Consider the following 17,851-nt stretch of genomic DNA (forward strand, 5'->3'; position numbering starts at 1 on the left):
GTGTGCTCCAGTACATGGGATCTCACCTATGCCGGCTACTGTCTTAAACTTGATTATTTGCCATGCAGTGCTGCGACTAGCGTGTGTTGCACTGTGCAAGCTATAGAAGCGTACTGTTCAAGTCAAATTACTTTCTTACAAATATTTAAAATGCCAGCTCTAATATATACTGTGGACGCCTGCGCATCTTATTACCATGTGCTATGAATGTGCGCTATACATCGCAAAACACTACATCCCATAAGAGAAAACAATACACCCACACATTATCTGAGTTCCAAAGCTCATTGATGTATATATTTGTTATTAAAAGGATATGTATTCAATATATCACAATGTACAGTATATATATAGTTACATGGTTACAGTTTACACAGTAAGCAGTTATTACAAACTAATTCAAATACAGACACGACCAGCAATACATCACCATCTCCCTCAATGCACTTTATAATCGCTCCAGTTCCTCCATCTTTAGCTGTGCCTCAACACCAGCTGACATCAGCAAAATATTACCAACACTACATTTCGCTCAGGACCCAGGGGAAAAAACAGAGACTTCTGTGTGTGTGTTCAGCAATACACTGAGTCTGTTGGGGGTGTGCACATATCTCTTGTTATTAGTCTAGGGAAGGGAACTTTCTCATTCATGATGAGTCACTGGTCAGTTCATATGCAAGCAACGTCCAGCCTTGATGGTGTAATTACAGGAGATAGCCACTGGTACCAAGCTGCAGGCATGCTGTCTTCCAGGAAATCCATTGTTCTAATAAGAGTGACTTTAGCTTTCATACATTTAATCATATCTACTAATGGCAATGTGCTACAACTTAATAACAGGCATCAAATTGACACACACACATTAATCTGGATACTTTGACACCAAGCACGACATGTCCATCTTGCTCCGCTGCAATAATACACATACATGACGTTATATTCCATTATATAATTTGAAACCTTATGATGTCTGGTGCTTGATATGTTTAAATTTATGTGCTGTATGAAATATGTGTTGAATCTATCTTTGTGGCATGTCTGTGTAAATGCGTATGTTATAATAAGGAATTTACTCACCGGTAATTCTATTTCTCGTAGTCCGTAGTGGATGCTGGGAACTCCGTAAGGACCATGGGGAATAGACGGGCTCCGCAGGAGACTGGGCACTCCAAAAGAAAGATTAGGTACTATCTGGTGTGCACTGGCTCCTCCCTCTATGCCCCTCCTCCAGACCTCAGTTAAGGAAACTGTGCCCGGAAGAGCTGACACAACAAGGAAAGGATTTGGAATCCAGGGTAAGACTCATACCAGCCACACCAATCACACCGTACAACTCGTGATAACCATACCCAGTAACAGTATGAACAACAACTGAGCCTCAGTAACAGATGGCTCATAACAATAACCCTTTAGTTAAGCAATAACTATATGCATGTATTGCAGAGAGTCCGCACTTGGGACGGGCGCCCAGCATCCACTACGGACTACGAGAAATAGAATTACCGGTGAGTAAATTCTTATTTTCTCTGACGTCCTAGTGGATGCTGGGAACTCCGTAAGGACCATGGGGATTATACCAAAGCTCCCAAACGGGCGGGAGAGTGCGGATGACTCTGCAGCACCGAATGAGCAAAGGCAAGGTCCTCCTCAGCCAGGGTATCAAACTTGTAGAACTTAGCAAATGTGTTTGAACCCGACCAAGTAGCAGCTCGGCAAAGCTGTAAAGCCGAGACCCCTCGGGCAGCCGCCCAAGAAGAGCCCACCTTCCTTGTGGAATGGGCTTTCACTGATTTAGGATGCGGCAATCCTGCCGCAGAATGAGCTTGCTGAATCGTGTTACAGATCCAGCGCGCAATAGTTTGCTTTGAAGCAGGAGCACCCAGCTTGTTGGGTGCATGCAGGATAAACAGCGAGTCAGTTTTCCTGACTCCAGCCGTCCTGGCTACATAGATTTTCAAAGCCCTGACTACATCTAGTAACTTGGAGTCCTCCAAGTCCCGAGTAACCGCAGGCACCACAATAGGTTGGTTCAAATGAAACGCTGATACCACCTTAGGGAGAAATTGGGGACGAGTCCTCAATTCTGCCCTGTCCATATGGAAGATCAGATAGGGGCTTTTACAGGACAAAGCCGCCAATTCTGACACCCGCCTAGCCGAAGCCAAGGCCAAAAGCATGACCACTTTCCACGTGAGATATTTCAACTCCATGGTCTGAAGTGGCTCAAACCAATGTGATTTTAGGAAATCCAACACAACGTTGAGATCCCAAGGTGCCACTGGGGGCACAAAAGGGGGCTGAATATGCAGCACTCCCTTAACAAACGTCTGAACTTCAGGCAGTGAAGCCAGTTCTTTTTGAAAGAAAATAGACAGGGCCGAAATCTGGACTTTAATGGATCCCAATTTTAGGCCCATAGTCACTCCTGACTGTAGGAAGTGCAGAAATCGACCCAGCTGAAATTCTTCTGTGGGGACCTTCATAGCCTCACACCAAGCAACATATTTTCGCCATATGCGGTGATAATGTTTTGCGATCACATCCTTCCTAGCTTTTATCAGCGTAGGAATGACTTCAACCGGAATGCCCTTTTCCATCAGGATCCGGCGTTCAACCACCATGCCGTCAAACGCAGCCGCGGTAAGTCTTGGAACAGACAGGGCCCCTGCTGTAGCAGGTCCTGTCTGAGAGGCAGAGGCCAAGGGTCCTCTGAGATCATTTCTTGTAGTTCCGGGTACCAAGTCCTTCTTGGCCAATCCGGAACGATGAGTACAGTTCTTACTCCTCTCTTTCTTATTATCCTCAGCACCTTTGGTATGAGAGGAAGAGGAGGGAACACATAAACCGACTGGTACACCCACGGTGTCACTAGAGCGTCCACAGTTATCGCCTGAGGGTCCCTTGACCTGGCGCAATATCTTTTTAGCTTTTTGTTGAGGCGGGACGCCATCATGTCCACCTGTGGCCTTTCCCAACGATTTACAATCAGCTGGAAGACTTCTGGATGAAGTCCCCACTCTCCCGGGTGGAGGTCGTGCCTGCTGAGGAAGTCTGCTTCCCAGTTGTCCACTCCCGGAATGAACACTGCTGACAGTGCTATCACGTGATTTTCCGCCCATCGGAGAATCCTTGTGGCTTCTGCCATCGCCATCCTGCTTCTGGTGCCGCCCTGTCGGTTTACATGGGCGACCGCCGTGATGTTGTCTGACTGAATCAGCACCGGCTGGTTTTGAAGCAGGGGTCTTGCCTGACTTGGGGCATTGTAAATGGCCCTTAGTTCCAGAATATTTATGTGTAGGTAAGCCTCCTGACTCGACCATTGTCCTTGGAAGTTTCTTCCCTGAGTGACTGCCCCCCAACCTCGGAGGCTTGCATCCGTGGTCACCAGGACCCAGTCCTGTATGCCTAATCTGCGGCCCTCGAGAAGATGAGCACTCTGCAGCCACCACAGCAGAGACACCCTGGCCCTCGGGGACAGGGTGATCAGCCGATGCATCTGAATATGCGATCCGGACCACTTGTCTAACAGATCCCACTGAAAGATCCTTGCATGGAACCTGCCGAATGGAATTGCCTCGTAAGAAGCTACCATCTTTCCCAGGACTCGCGTGCAGTGATGCACCGACACCTGTTTTGTTTTCAGGAGGTCTCTGACCAGAAATGACAACTCCTTGGCCTTCTCCTCCGGGAGAAGGCCAAGAACTTCTCCGGAACTTGCCTTTCTGGGGCCGAAAGGATTGTACCTGATAATACGGTGCTTTCTTAGGCTGTGAGGGAACCTGAGGTAAAAATGTCGACTTCCCAGCTGTTGCTGTGCAAACGAGGTCCGAGAGACCATCCCCAAACAATTCCTCACCCTTGTAAGGCAAAACCTCCATGTGCCTTTTAGAATCCGCATCACCTGTCCACTGCCGAGTCCATAATACTCTCCTGGCAGAAATGGACATTGCATTAATTCTAGATGCCAGCCGGCAAATATCCCTCTGTGCATCTCTCATATATAAGACTACGTCTTTAATATGCTCTATGGTTAGCAAAATCGTATCCCTGTCGAGGGTATCAATATTTTCAGACAGGGTATCGGACCAAGCTGCTGCAGCACTACACATCCAAGCTGAAGCAATTGCAGGTCTCAGTATAGTACCTGAGTGTGTATATACAGACTTCAGGATAGCCTCCTGCCTTCTATCCGCAGGCTCCTTTAAGGCGGCCGTATCCTGAGACGGCAGTACCACCTTTTTTGACAAGCGTGTGAACGCTTTATCCACCCTCGGGGATGTCTCCCAAAGTAACCTGTCCTCTGGCGGGAAACGGTACGCCATCAGTAACTTTTTAGAAATCACTAGTTTCTTATCGGGGAAAGCCCACGCTTCTTCACACACTTCATTCAACTCATCTGATGGGGGAAAAACCACTGGTTGCTTTTTCTCCCCAAACATAATACCCTTTTTAGTGGTACCTGGGTTAATGTCAGAAATGTGCAACACATTTTTCATTGCTGTAATCATGCAACGGATGGCCCTAGTGGAATGTACATTAGTCTCGTCCTCGTCGACACTGGAGTCAGACTCTGTGTCGACATCTGTGTCTGCCATCTGAGGTAGCGGGCGTTTTTGAGCCCCTGATGGCCTTTGAGACGCCTGGGCAGGCACTGGCTGAGAAGCCAGCTGTCCCACAGCTGTTATGTCATCGAACCTTTTATGCAAGAAGTTGACACTATCGTGTAAAACCTTCCACATATCCATCCACTCTGGTGTCGACCCCGCAGGGGGTGACATCACATTTATCGGCACCTGCTCCGCCTCCACATAAGCCTCCTCATCAAACATGTCGACACAGCCGTACCGACACACCGCACACACACAGGGAATGCTCTGACTGAGGACAGGACCCCACAAAGTCCTTTGGGGAGACAGAGAGAGAGTATGCCAGCACACACCACAGCGCTATATAATCAGGGATTTACACTAACACAAAGTGATTTTCCCTATAGCAGCTATACAATACAGTTTGCGCCTAAATTTAGTGCCCCCCCTCTCTTTTTTACCCTTTGAGCCTGGAAACTGCAGGGGAGAGCCTGGGGAACTGTCTTCCAGCGGAGCTGTGAAGAGGAAATGGCGCCAGTGTGCTGAGGGAGATAGCCCCGCCCCCTTCTCGGCGGACTTCTCCTGCTCTTTATATTTATATTATGGCGGGGGATTTTTGCACATATATAGTTTATTAGACTATATTATGTGCTGTTCGCCATGTAAGGTACTATAATTGCAGCCCAGGGCGCCCCCCCCCCCCAGCGCCCTGCACCCATCAGTGACCGGAGTATGTGGTGTGCATAGGGAGCAATGGCGCACAGCTGCAGTGCTGTGCGCTACCTTAATGAAGACCGGAGTCTACAGCCGCCGATTTCCAGGACGTTTTTCTTGCTTCTGGCTCTGCAAGGGGGGCGGCGGCGCGGTTCCGGGACCGGACGACCGAGGCTGGGCCTGTGTTCGATCCCTCTGAAGCTAATGGTGTCCAGTAGCCTAGAAGCCCAAGCTAGCTGCAAGCAGGTAGGTTCGCTTCTCTCCCGTAAGTCCCTCGTAGCAGTGAGTCTGTTGCCAGCAGATCTCACTGAAAATAAAAAACCTAATAAATACTTTCTTTACTAGAAGCTCAGGAGAGCCCCTAGTGTGCAACCAGCTCGAGCCGGGCACAGATTCTAACTGAGGTCTGGAGGAGGGGCATAGAGGGAGGAGCCAGTGCACACCAGATATAGTACCTAATCTTTCTTTAAAGAGTGCCCAGTCTCCTGCGGAGCCCGTCTATTCCCCATGGTCCTTACGGAGTTCCCAGCATCCACTAGGACGTCAGAGAAAATATAAATACCAGATCACAATGATTGAAAACAGAATAAAAAAATTGTAAAAATGTGTTCGTGCAATTGGGGAGTCAGCCTAAAATGTGTACAACAATCCAAGGCTTTCCAATATGTTTGCCCACAAAAGCAGATGGCTGATCTCTGGTAACAAACACACATACAAAGCATAATAGTAAGTAAATCTTAATCACTATTTGTTGGGACTACTGTAGAACTATTTTGGTGAAACATTTCTCTTTAGGTTTAGAACGTTTACAACCCAGATACCTTCCCCTTTGGACACAAGCACAGCATGACTGTTGCTTACAAGCGCAAGAAAAGGCGATTTATAAGTTAACTAGAGAAGATCTGCTCCCCATGAGCTGCAACGGCAGGGTAGAGTCGGGGTAGATACTAGACTCAGCCTGGGCAGGGGGCGAGCGAGGGTACACACAACCTTTTATCCCCGTCCCTCAAAACTTTATGACGACTACAGCAGGTCACGGTGACACGGTAGCGTCTAGGATGCCTTCGCCGGAAGGACCTAGTGCACGTCAGGCAGTGGGCGGTGCTGGGGGCGGAGTCGATAGAAGCGTCGTACGCGTGGTACGCGGGAACTTTAAATAGTAGTGCACTGCAGTCAGTGGGACAGAAGGAAGGGACAGTGCGGCCGCGGTATTGAAGCGTTTCGGGCTGGTGTATGTGAGCGGGATCCCAGGACAGGACTTGATTAGCACCTTGTTGCCGTCAGGCTGCTGGAGAGTAAGATGAATGTAATGCTTTTTTTGTTTGACTGGCGGGTGGCAATCTGACCTATCCCAAGGTTAGCTTATCGTGGCCAGGTGTTATGGATGGGAGCTGCTCGGTGTGCCCTGTGAGTGGGTTAAAGTATCCCCCAATGCCTAAATTGAATAAGTTAATGCCCCCCCTCATGCCCTCACTGAGTGGGTTAGTGCCCCCCCTCATGCCCTCACTGAGTGGGTTAGGGCCCCCCCTCATGCCCTCACTGAGTAGGTTAGTGCCCCCCCCCTCATGCCCTCACTGAGTGGGTTAGTGCCCCCCCCCCCTCATGCCCTCACTGAGTGGGTTAGTGCCCCCCCCCTCATGCCCTCACTGAGTGGGTTAGTGCCCCCCCCCTCATGCCCTCACTGAGTGGGTTAGTGCCCCCCCCTCATGCCCTCACTGAGTGGGTTAGTGCCCCCCCCCTCATGCCCTCACTGAGTGGGTTAGTGCCCCCCCCCCTCATGCCCTCACTGAGTGGGTTAGTGCCCCCCCTCATGCCCTCACTGAGTGGGTTAGTGCCCCCCCTCATGCCCTCACTGAGTGGGTTAATGCCCCCCCTCATGCCCTCACTGAGTGGGTTAATGCCCCCCCCCTCCCCCCCCTCCCCACCCCACCCCATCATGTCTGCACTGACTGGGTTAATGGGCTCTCCTCCCCCCCCCCCCCCTGCCCCCGCCCCCTCATGTCTGCGCTGAGTGTGTTAATGACACCCTATGTTGGCACGGAGTGGGTTAGTATCACCCTTTATCAGCACAGAGAGAAAGAAGATGCCTAGCATGAGTTGTGTATACACTTCAACTCTGTTAGTAGTATCGCCGGGGCCTATCATATTAGCTACGATGCCGGCAATTATTGTGGATTACTCTTCAGGTGCCTCAGGAACCGGAATCATAATCACAACTCTCTGCTGGAGCAGCGATAACAAAAATATTATTGGGAGCTTATACCGTTTACCTACTTCTACTAAAGGGCCCTACTCACTGGCCGACCCGCCGCCGAGCTGCCCGACGGCGGATACGGCCGACGAGCGACCCGGCGGCGGGGGGGGCAGTGACGGGGGGAGTGAAGTTTCTTCACTCCCCCCGTCACGCGGCTGCATTGAAGTGCAGGCAAATATGGACGAGATCGTCCATATTGGCCTGCATGCACAGCCGACGGGAGACCAGCGATGAACGAGCGCGGGGCCGCGCATCGTTCATCGCTGGAGTCTCCACACTGAAAGATATGAACGAGTTCTCGTTCATTTATGAACGAGATCGTTCATATCTTTCAGAAAATCGGCCAGTGTGTAGGGCCTATTAGTTATGGGCTCTGCTTCTTAGGCTACTGGACACCATTAGCTCCAGAGGGTTCGATCACTTGGTTCGCCTAGCTGCTTGTTCCCGGAGCCGCGCCGTCACCCCCTCACAGAAGAAAGAAGCCGGGTGAGTATGTGAAGATCCGAAGGCATCAGACGGCAGAAGACTTCAGTAACGAGGTACAGCGCAGCGGTAGCGCTGCGCTCCATGCTCCCACACACTTCACCAATGGCACTTGCGGGTGCAGGGCGCTGGGGGGGGGGAGCGCCCTGGGCAGCATGTTACTGGGTCTTCTAAGGGCTGGCAGAAGGCATTTTCGGTGCCCGGGCACCGTTTTCCGTACCCCCGCCAGCATTTCAAGTTTAAATTTTAGCAGGATTGAAGAGCGCATGGAAGGGGCGGGGCTTAGCTGCACAGCTCACCAGCGCCATTTTCTCTCATCCACAGCTGCTGCATGAGACGCTGGCCCGGGACCTCCAAGCTCCAATTCAAGTAAAAGGGAGCAAATCGAGGGGGGGCACAGATATTTGGTGCATATATATTCTAATTAACAGCAGCGCTTCCCACATATATCGTTTGGTGGGATATGTGGGTGCTGGGGTGTGAGCTGGCATACTCACTCTGTGTTTTCTCTATCCGGGCTTCCTTGTGAGTCTGTCCCCTAGTTGAGGCAGTGTGGGTGTGTCTGTACTACGTGTCGGCTACGTGCCCCCCTTCCCCTCTCATGAAATCATGAAATGAATACTCTTTGTAAAAAGGCTTGGGAGTCGCCATTAAAGAGGTGGCAGATTCCCAAGAGCATTTTCATGGCGTATCCTTTCCCCTCTGATGACAGGGAAAAATGGGAGTAGTCTCCTAAGGTCAACAAGGCTCTATCCCGTTTGTCTAAGAAGGTGGCGCTTCCGTCCCCTGACACAGCAGTTCTCAAAGATCCAGCGGATCGCAAGCTGGAGACGTCTCTGAAGGCCATTTTTGCTAATTCGGGTGCATTGCTCAGACCTGCTGTGGCATCGGTATGGGTGAGTAGTGCTATTGCTAAATGGGCTGATAATGTAGCTTCTGATATGGATGCCCTTGATAAAGATAATGTTCTTTTGACTCTTGGTTATATCAAGGACGCTGCAGATTACCTGAAGGATGCGGCGAGGGATGTTGGTCTCTTGGGATCAAGAGCCAATGCCATGGCGATCTCGGCCAGGAGAGCGCTATGGATTCATCAATGGAATGCTGATGCTGACTCCAAGAGAGCTATGGAAGCTCTCCCCTTCAAAGTTAGTGTCTTGTTTGGTGACTGTTTGACTGACCTGTTGTCTACCGCGACTGCGGGTAAGTCATCTTTTCTTCCTTATGTTCCCACACAGCAGAAAAAGGCACCCCATCAGCAGATGCAGACCTTTCGTCCAAATAAATACAAGCGAGGAAAAGACTTGTCCTTTCTCGCTTCAAAAGGTAGAGGATGGGGAAGAAAGTCGCCTGCAGTATCAGGCGGTCAGGACCAAAAGTCCTCCCCCGCCTCTACCAAGTCCACCGCATGACGCTTGGTCTCCCCTGGGGGAGGCCGGACCGGTGGGGGGCTATCTGCGGATCTTCAGTCAGGTCTGGGTTCACTCAGGCCTGGATCCTTGGGTCCTAGAAATAGTGTCTCAGGGATACAGGCTGGAGTTTCAGGAGATGCCCCCTCACCGCTTTTTCATTTCGGCCTTGTTAATGTCTCTTCCGGACAGGGAGGTCGTGAAGGCAGCAATACAAAAGTTGTGTCAACAGAGGGTCATTGTTCCCGTTCCTCCGTCCCAACGGGGGGAGGGGTTCTACTCGAGCCTCTTTGTTGTACCGAAGCCGGACTGTTCGGTCAGACCTATTCTGAACCTAAAATCCCTCAATCCTTACTTAAAAGTTTTCAAGTTCAAGATGGAATCACTTCGAGCTGTGATCTCCAGCCTAGAAGGGGGGGATTTTATGGCATCAGTCGATATAAAGTATGCCTATTTACACGTCCCGATATAATCCTCCGCATCAAGCTTTCCTCAGGTTTGCGATACAAAATTGTCATTACCAATTTCAGACGTCATGGCGGAAATGATAGTTCTCCTTCGCAAACAAGGGGTTACAATTATCCCGTACTTGGACGATCTCCTGATAAAGGCGAGGTCCAAGGAAAAATTGTTAAGAAATGTGGAATTGTCTGTCGGTTCTGCGACAACACGGTTGGGTTCTAAATTTACCAAAGTCTCAGTTGATTCCGACCACTCGGCTGTCCTTTCCGGGCATAATTCTAGATACGGAGGTACAGAGAGTGTTTCTTCCGGAAGAGACAGCTCTGGACTACAGACAATGGTCAGGGAGCTTCTGAGGCCGACAAGTGTGTCGATTAATCAGTGTACTCTGGTTCTGGGGAAAATGGTTGCGACGTACGAAGCCATTCCGTTTGGCAGGTTTCATGCCCGGGTGTTTCAGTTGGATCTGCTGAGCAAATGGTCTGGGTCTCACCTGCACATGCACCGGATAATAAGTCTATCCTCCAGGGCCAGGATTTCTCTCCTGTGGTGGCTACAAAGCTCTCACCTTCTAGGAGGACGCTGATTCGGAATCCAGGACTGGGTCCTACTGACAACGGAAGCAAGTCTCCGAGGCTGGGGCGCAGTCACCCAAGGAAGAAATTTCCAGGGGAAATGGTCAAACCAGGAATCTTGTCTCCACATAAATGTCCTCGAGTTAAGAGCCATTTACAACAGCCTGCTACAAGCAAAGAGCCTTCTTCAGGGTCGACCTGTCCTGATCCAGTTGGACAACATAACAGCGGTGGTGCATGCATACCGTCAAGGCGGAAGAAGAAGCAGGGCGGCTATGGTGGAGGCCACAAGAATCCTTCGCTGGGCGGAACAGCACGTGAGCGCTCTGTCAGCAGTCTTTCTCCCGGGAGTGTACAACTGGGAAGCAGATTTCCTCAGCAGACACAATCTCCATCCGGGAGAGTGGGCTCTTCCCCAAGAGGTATTTGCAGAAGTGACGAAGCGTTGGGGAATTCCTCTGATAGACATGATGGCGTCTCTCCTCAAGAAGAAGCTTCCGAGGTATTGTTCCAGGTCAAGGGACCCTCAAGCCAGTGCAGTGGACGCCCTGGTGACTCCGTGGGTGTTTCAGTCGGTATATGTGTTCCTTCCACTGCCTCTCATTCCAACGGTGCTGGGAATCATACGACGAACTAGGGTTTGGCCGCTCCCTCTAAGAGAGGACCTGTTACTGCAGGGTCCATGCGTATTTCCGGACTTACCACGGCTGCGTTTGACGGCATGGAAGTTGAACGTCAAATTTTAGTTCGGAAGGGTATTCCTGGGGAGGTCATCCCAACTCTCCTTAAGGCGAGGAAGGAGGTTACGGCGAAACATTATCACCGTATTTGGAATAAGTATGTTTCGTGGTGTGAGAACAAAACTGCTCCTGCGGAGGAATTTCACTTGGGTCGGTTTCTCCATTTTTTTGCAGGCAGGCGTCCATGCAGGCCTGACATTTGGTTCCATCAAAGTGCAGATTTCGGCTTTATCTATTTATTTTCTTTCAAAGGGAATTGGCCGTCCTTCCAAAGGTTCAGACCTTTGTGAAGGGAGTGCTGCATATCCATCCTCCATTTGTACCGCCTGTGGTGCCGTGGGATCTTGAAGTGGTCTTGCAGTTTCTTATGTCTCCCTGGTTTGAACCTTTACGTAAGGTTGAGTTAGTTTCTCACGTGGAAGGTAGTCATGTTTTTGGCTCTGGCGTCTGCCAGGCGAGTGTCAGAGTTGGCGGCCTTATCTCACGAGTCCATATTTGATCTTCCATTCGGATACAGCAGAATTGAGGACTCGTCAACAATTTCTGCCGAAGGTGGTTTCTTCGTTTCACATAAACCAACCTATTGTGTTGCCTGTGGCTACGGATGCTGCGGCAGTTCCAGAGTCTCTTGATGTTGTAAGAGCTTTGAAGATTTACATCGCCAGAACTGCTCTTGCCAGGAAAACTGAGGCTCTCTGTCCTGTATGCTTCCAACAAGATTGAAAATCCTGCTTCCAAGCGACTATTGCACGCTGGATTTGTAGTACAATTCAGCAAGCTCATTCTTCGGCTGGGCTACCGTTGCCAAAGTCAGTAAAGGCCCATTCTACCAGGAAGGTGGGCTCATCTTGTGCGGCTGCCCGAGGGGTCTCGGCACTTCAGCTTTGCCGAGCTGCACCTTGGTCGGGTTCAAACACTTTTTTGCTAAGTTTTAAAAGTTTGATACCCTGGCTGAGGAGGACCTCATGTTTGCTCAATCGGTGCTGCAGAGTCGTCTGCACTCTCCCGCCCGTTCAGGAGCTTTGGTATAAACCCCATGGTCCTTTTGGAGTCCCCAGCATCCTCTAGAACGTAAGAGAAAATAGGATTTTAGTACCTACCAGTAAATCCTTTTCTCCTTGTCCGTAGAGGATGCTGGGCGCCCTTCCCAGTGCGGACTGTTACTTGCAGTGTATTATTGCTGGTTAAATTTGATTACGCGCGGGTTGTGTATTAGTTGTATTCAGCTTGTTGCTGTTGTTAGTTCATACTGTTATCTGGTTTCCCGATACTCTGGTTGTACGGTATGTTGTGGTGTGGGCTGGTAGGTTTTCTCGCCCTTGGTTTAAACAAAAATCCTTTCCTCAAAATGTCTGTCTCTCCTGGACACAGTTCCTATAACTGAGGTCTGGAGGAGGGGCATAGAGGGAGGAGCCAGTTCACACCCAGTCAAAGGCTTTTCAGTGTGCCCAAGCTCCTGCGGATCCCGTCAATACCCCATGGTACTTTGGGAGTCCCCAGCATCCTCTACGGACTAGGATAAAAGGATTTACCGGTAGGTACTAAAATCCTATATATATATATATATATATATATATATATATATAATTTATATTTATATTTTTATTTGTATAAAGCCAGTAATATTTAATAACTAATGTGCCCCTTATGCTTCATCTAGGTATACCCTGGAAAGACATGATGCTTCTAAATATTATTTCCATGTAACTACTACACTACCTGCTGTATGGTGTATTGTGTCCTGTCTGACACCCAGCACATTATATGGGAAGATGCGATGAATGTGTGTAAACCAGATTGTGTTAACACACTACACAATGGGGTTGCAGTTACAATCCCGACAAGATACCGGCTGCAGAATCCCAAAAGGTGACAGGACACTGACGCTGGAATTCCAACTGTTGGGATCTCTATCATTTACACATTGAGGTGGGTAAGTACTACGCCAGGGATGTGAGGTTTAGGTTTAGGCGGCACCCCGCCTACTAAACAGTGATGAAAGTGTAGAAATGAGCCAGAAGAGAAGTTGCCAATGGCAACCAATCAGCATTGACGTAACATTTTAAAATTTGCATACTATAAAAGTATACAGACCAGCTAATTGGTTGCCATTGGCAACTTCTCTGGCTTACATCTCCACTTATCACTGTTTAGTACAAGTCCTTCTTACAGTGTGTGTGTGTGTGTGTGTGGGGGGGGGGGGTTACTAATTGTTGGATTTCCTTAAGTCACATTGGTTTGAGCCACTTAAAACCGTGGAACTAAAATATCTCACGTGGAAAGTGGTCATGCTGTTGGCCTTGGCTTCGGCCAGGCGTGTGTCAGAATTGGCGGCTTTGTCATGTAAAAGCCCTTATCTGATTTTCCATATGGATAGGGCAGAATTGAGGACTCGTCCCCAATTTCTTCCTAAGGTGGTATCTGCTTTTTATTTGAACCAACCTATTGTGGTGCCTGCGGCTACTAAGGACTTGGAGGATTCCAAGTTGCTGGACGTAGTCGGGCCCTGAAAATCTATGTTTCCAGGACGGCTGGAGTCAGGAAAACTGACTCGCTATTTATCCTGTATGCGCCCAACAAGCTGGGTGCTCCTGCTTCAAAGCAGTCTATTGCTCGCTGGATCTGTAGTACGGTTCAACTTGCACATTCTGCGGCTGGACTGCCGCATCCTAAATCTGTAAAAGCCCATTCCACGAGGAAAGTGGGCTCTTCTTGGGCGGCTGCCCGAGGGGTCTCGGCTTTACAACTTTGCCGAGCTGCTACTTGGTCGGGTTCAAACACATTTGCCAAGTTCTACAAGTTTGATACCCTGGCTGAGGAGGACCTTGCTTTTGCTCATTCGGTGCTGCAGAGTCATCCGCACTCTCCCGCCCGTTTGGGAGCTTTGGTATAATCCCCATGGTCCTTACGGAGTTCCCAGCATCCACTAGGACGTCAGAGAAAATAAGAATTTACTCACCGGTAATTCTATTTCTCGTAGTCCGTAGTGGATGCTGGGCGCCCATCCCAAGTGTGGATTGTCTGCAATACTTGTATATAGTTATTGCCTAACTAAAGGGTTATTGTTTAGAGCTATCTGTTGAGAGGCTCATTTATTTTTCATACTGTTAACTGGGTATAGTATCACGAGTTATACGGTGTGATTGGTGTGGCTGGTATGAGTCTTACCCGGGATTCCAAAATCCTTTCCTTATTGTGTCAGCTCTTCCGGACACAGTATCCTAACTGAGGTCTGGAGGAGGGGCATAGAGGGAGGAGCCAGTGCACACCAGGTAGTCCTAAATCTTTCTTAGTTGTGCCCAGTCTCCTGCGGAGCCGCTATTCCCATGGTCCTTACGGAGTTCCCAGCATCCACTACGGACTACGAGAAATAGAATTACCGGTGAGTAAATTCTTATTTTTTCCTGCCAGTATACGTACAGACTGTCTGACGTGCCTACTTGGATGCGGTCACTCATATAATCCTCCACCATTCTTTCAATGGTGACAGAATCATATGCAGTGACAGTAGAAGACATGTCCGTAATCGTTGGCAGGTCCTTCAGTTCGGACCAGATGTCAGCACTCGCTCCAGACTGCCCTGCATCACCACCAGCAGGTGGGCTCGGAATTCTTAGCCTTCTCCTCGCAGCCCCAGTTGCGGGAGAATGTGAAGGAGGAGCTGTTGACGGGTCACGTTAACATAGAAACATAGAACTTGTCGGCAGATAAGAACCACTTGGCCCATCCAGTCTGCCCCCCTTTTTTTTTATTTTTATTTTTTTATCTCTAACCTTAATTGATCCTTATTTCTTTGTAAGGATATCCTTATGTCTATCCCATGCATGTTTAAATTTCTTTACTGTCCTAGCCTCTACCACCTCCGTTGGGAGGCTATTCCACTTGTCCACTACCCTTTCTGTGAAGTAATTTTTCTGCAAATTTCCCCTGAACCTCCCCCCCCCCCCACCCCCCTCCAGTCTCAGTGCATGTCCTCGTGTCCTATTGCTTCTCTTCATTTGGAGAATGTTTCCCTCCTGGACTTTGTTAAAACCCTTGATATATTTGAAAGTTTCTATCATGTGCCCCCTTTCCCTTCTCTGCTCCAAACTATACATATTGAGATTTCTTAGTCTTTCTGGGTATGTTTTGTGATGTAGGCCATGCACCATTTTAGTTGCCCTTCTTTGTACAGTTTCTAATGTATTAATATCCTTTTGAAGATATGGCCTCCAGAATTAAACACAGTATTCTAGATGAGGCCGTACCAATGACCTATACAGTGGCATTATTACTTCTTTCTTTCTGCTGCTGATTCCTCTCCCAATGCAGCCAAGCATCTGACTAGGCTTCCTCATTGCTTTGTTACATTGCTTACCTGCCTTTAAGTCATCTGAAATAGTGACTCCTAGATCCCTTTCCTCCTCAGTAGTTTCCAGTATAGTGCCATTAATACTATATTTAGCCTTTGGATTTTTGAGACCCAAGTGCATGATTTTGCATTTTTTGGCATTAAACTGTAATTGCCACACTCTTGACCATTCCTCTAGTCTACCTAGATCCTCAATCATTTGTTTTACCCCACCTGGTGTGTCTACCCTGTTGCATACCTTTGTGTCATCTGCAAACAGGCATACTTTCCCTTTAATGCCATTTGCAATGTCACCAATAAAGATATTAAAAAGCACTGGTCCAAGTACAGATCCCTGGGGTACTCCACTGGTAACATTTCCCTCCTGTGAATGCACTCCATTTACCACAACTCTGTTTTCTATCCTTCAACCAAGATTTTATCAATAATCCTAATATCCAATCCCAAACTTTCAAGTTTATTTAGCAGTCTGCGATGTGGAACAGTGTCAAAAGTCTTACTAAAGTCTAGATAAGCTATATCCATGGCTCCACCTTTATCCATCACTTTAGTCACACAGTCAAAAAAGTCAATAAGATTTGTTTGACATGATCTCCCCCCAGTGAATCCATGCTGTTTGGGATCCTGTAAATTGCCGGATTTGAGATAATCTACAACTCTTTCTTTTAAGAGTGTTTCCATCAATTTCCCTACTACTGATGTAAGACTCACTGGTCTGTAGTTGTTTGCCTCTTCCTTGCTTCCACTTTTGTGCAGTGGGACTACGTTTGGTCTTTTCCAGTCCTCTGGAATTACTCCTGTAGCTAATGACTGGTTGAATAATTCTGTCAATGGTGCTACCAGCACCTCTTTAAGTTCTTTTAGTATCCTTGGATGTATCCCATCTGGCCCCATAGATTTGTCCACTTTCAGCTTTAAGAGTTCTGTTAGGACCCTCTCCTCTGTAAATGTACTTGTTTCATTTTCCTGAATATCCCTGCAACTTAACTGTGGCCCCTTCCCCTCTTTCAGTAGTAAATACTGAGCAAAAATAATTATTAAGATCTGCTATTAAATTGTCTCCCTCAACAAGACTCCCAGTGTCTGTCTTTAGTTTTATTATTCCGCCTTTTGTTTTTCTCCTTTCGCTTATATACCTAAAAAAAAGTTTTGCCTCCTTTACCCACTGACTGGGCCATTTTCTCCTCAGCTTGTGCCTTTTGCACATCTGATTACCTTCTTAGTATCCTTCTGTCTAACAAGATATATCTCTTTGTCTTCATTATTTTGTGTCTGCTTATATTTCCTAAAAGCCACCTTTCTCTGACGTCCTAGTGGATGCTGGGAACTCCGTAAGGACCATGGGGAATAGCGGCTCCGCAGGAGTCTGGGCACAACTAAAAGAAAGCTTTTAGACTACCTGGTGTGCACTGGCTCCTCCCACTATGACCCTCCTCCAAGCCTCAGTTCGATTTTTGTGCCCGGCCGAGCTGGATGCACACTAGGGGCTCTCCTGAGCTCTTAGAAAGAAAGTATATTTTAGGTTTTTCATTTTACAGTGAGACCTGCTGGCAACAGGCTCACTGCAACGAGGGACTAAGGGGAGAAGAAGCGAACCTACCTGCTTGCAGCTAGCTTGGGCTTCTTAGGCTACTGGACACCATTAGCTCCAGAGGGATCGACCGCATGGAACTGGCCTTGGTGTTCGGTCCCGGAGCCGCGCCGCCGTCCCCCTTACAGAGCCAGAAGCAAGAAGAAGTCCGGAAAATCGGCGGCATGAAGACTTCTGTCTTCACCAAGGTAGCGCACAGCACTGCAGCTGTGCGCCATTGCTCCTCATACACACTTCATACTCCGGTCACTGAGGGTGCAGGGCGCTGGGGGGGGGGGGGGGGGGTGCACTGAGCAGCAATAAAAACACCTTGGCTGGCAAAACAATCACAATATATAGCCCCAGAGGCTATATATGTGATAATTACCCCTGCCAGAATCCTTAAAAAAGCGGGAGAAAAGTCAGCGAATAAGGGGCGGAGCTATCTGCCTCAGCACACTGGCGCCATTTCTCCCTCACAGCTCCGCTGGAAGGAAGCTCCCTGGCTCTCCCCTTCAGTCTACACTACAGAAAAGGGTAAAAAAGAGAGGGGGGGCACTAAATTTAGGCGCAGTAAATATTATAGCAGCTATAGGGGACATAATTCAGTTAGTCCCTGCATTATATAGCGCTCTGGTGTGTGCTGGCATACTCTCTCTCTGTCTCCCCAAAGGGCTTCTGTGGGGTCCTGTCTTCTGTTAGAGCAT

Source organism: Pseudophryne corroboree, chromosome 4 (genome assembly GCF_028390025.1).
Source record: "Pseudophryne corroboree isolate aPseCor3 chromosome 4, aPseCor3.hap2, whole genome shotgun sequence".
Taxonomy (NCBI): domain Eukaryota; kingdom Metazoa; phylum Chordata; class Amphibia; order Anura; family Myobatrachidae; genus Pseudophryne; species Pseudophryne corroboree.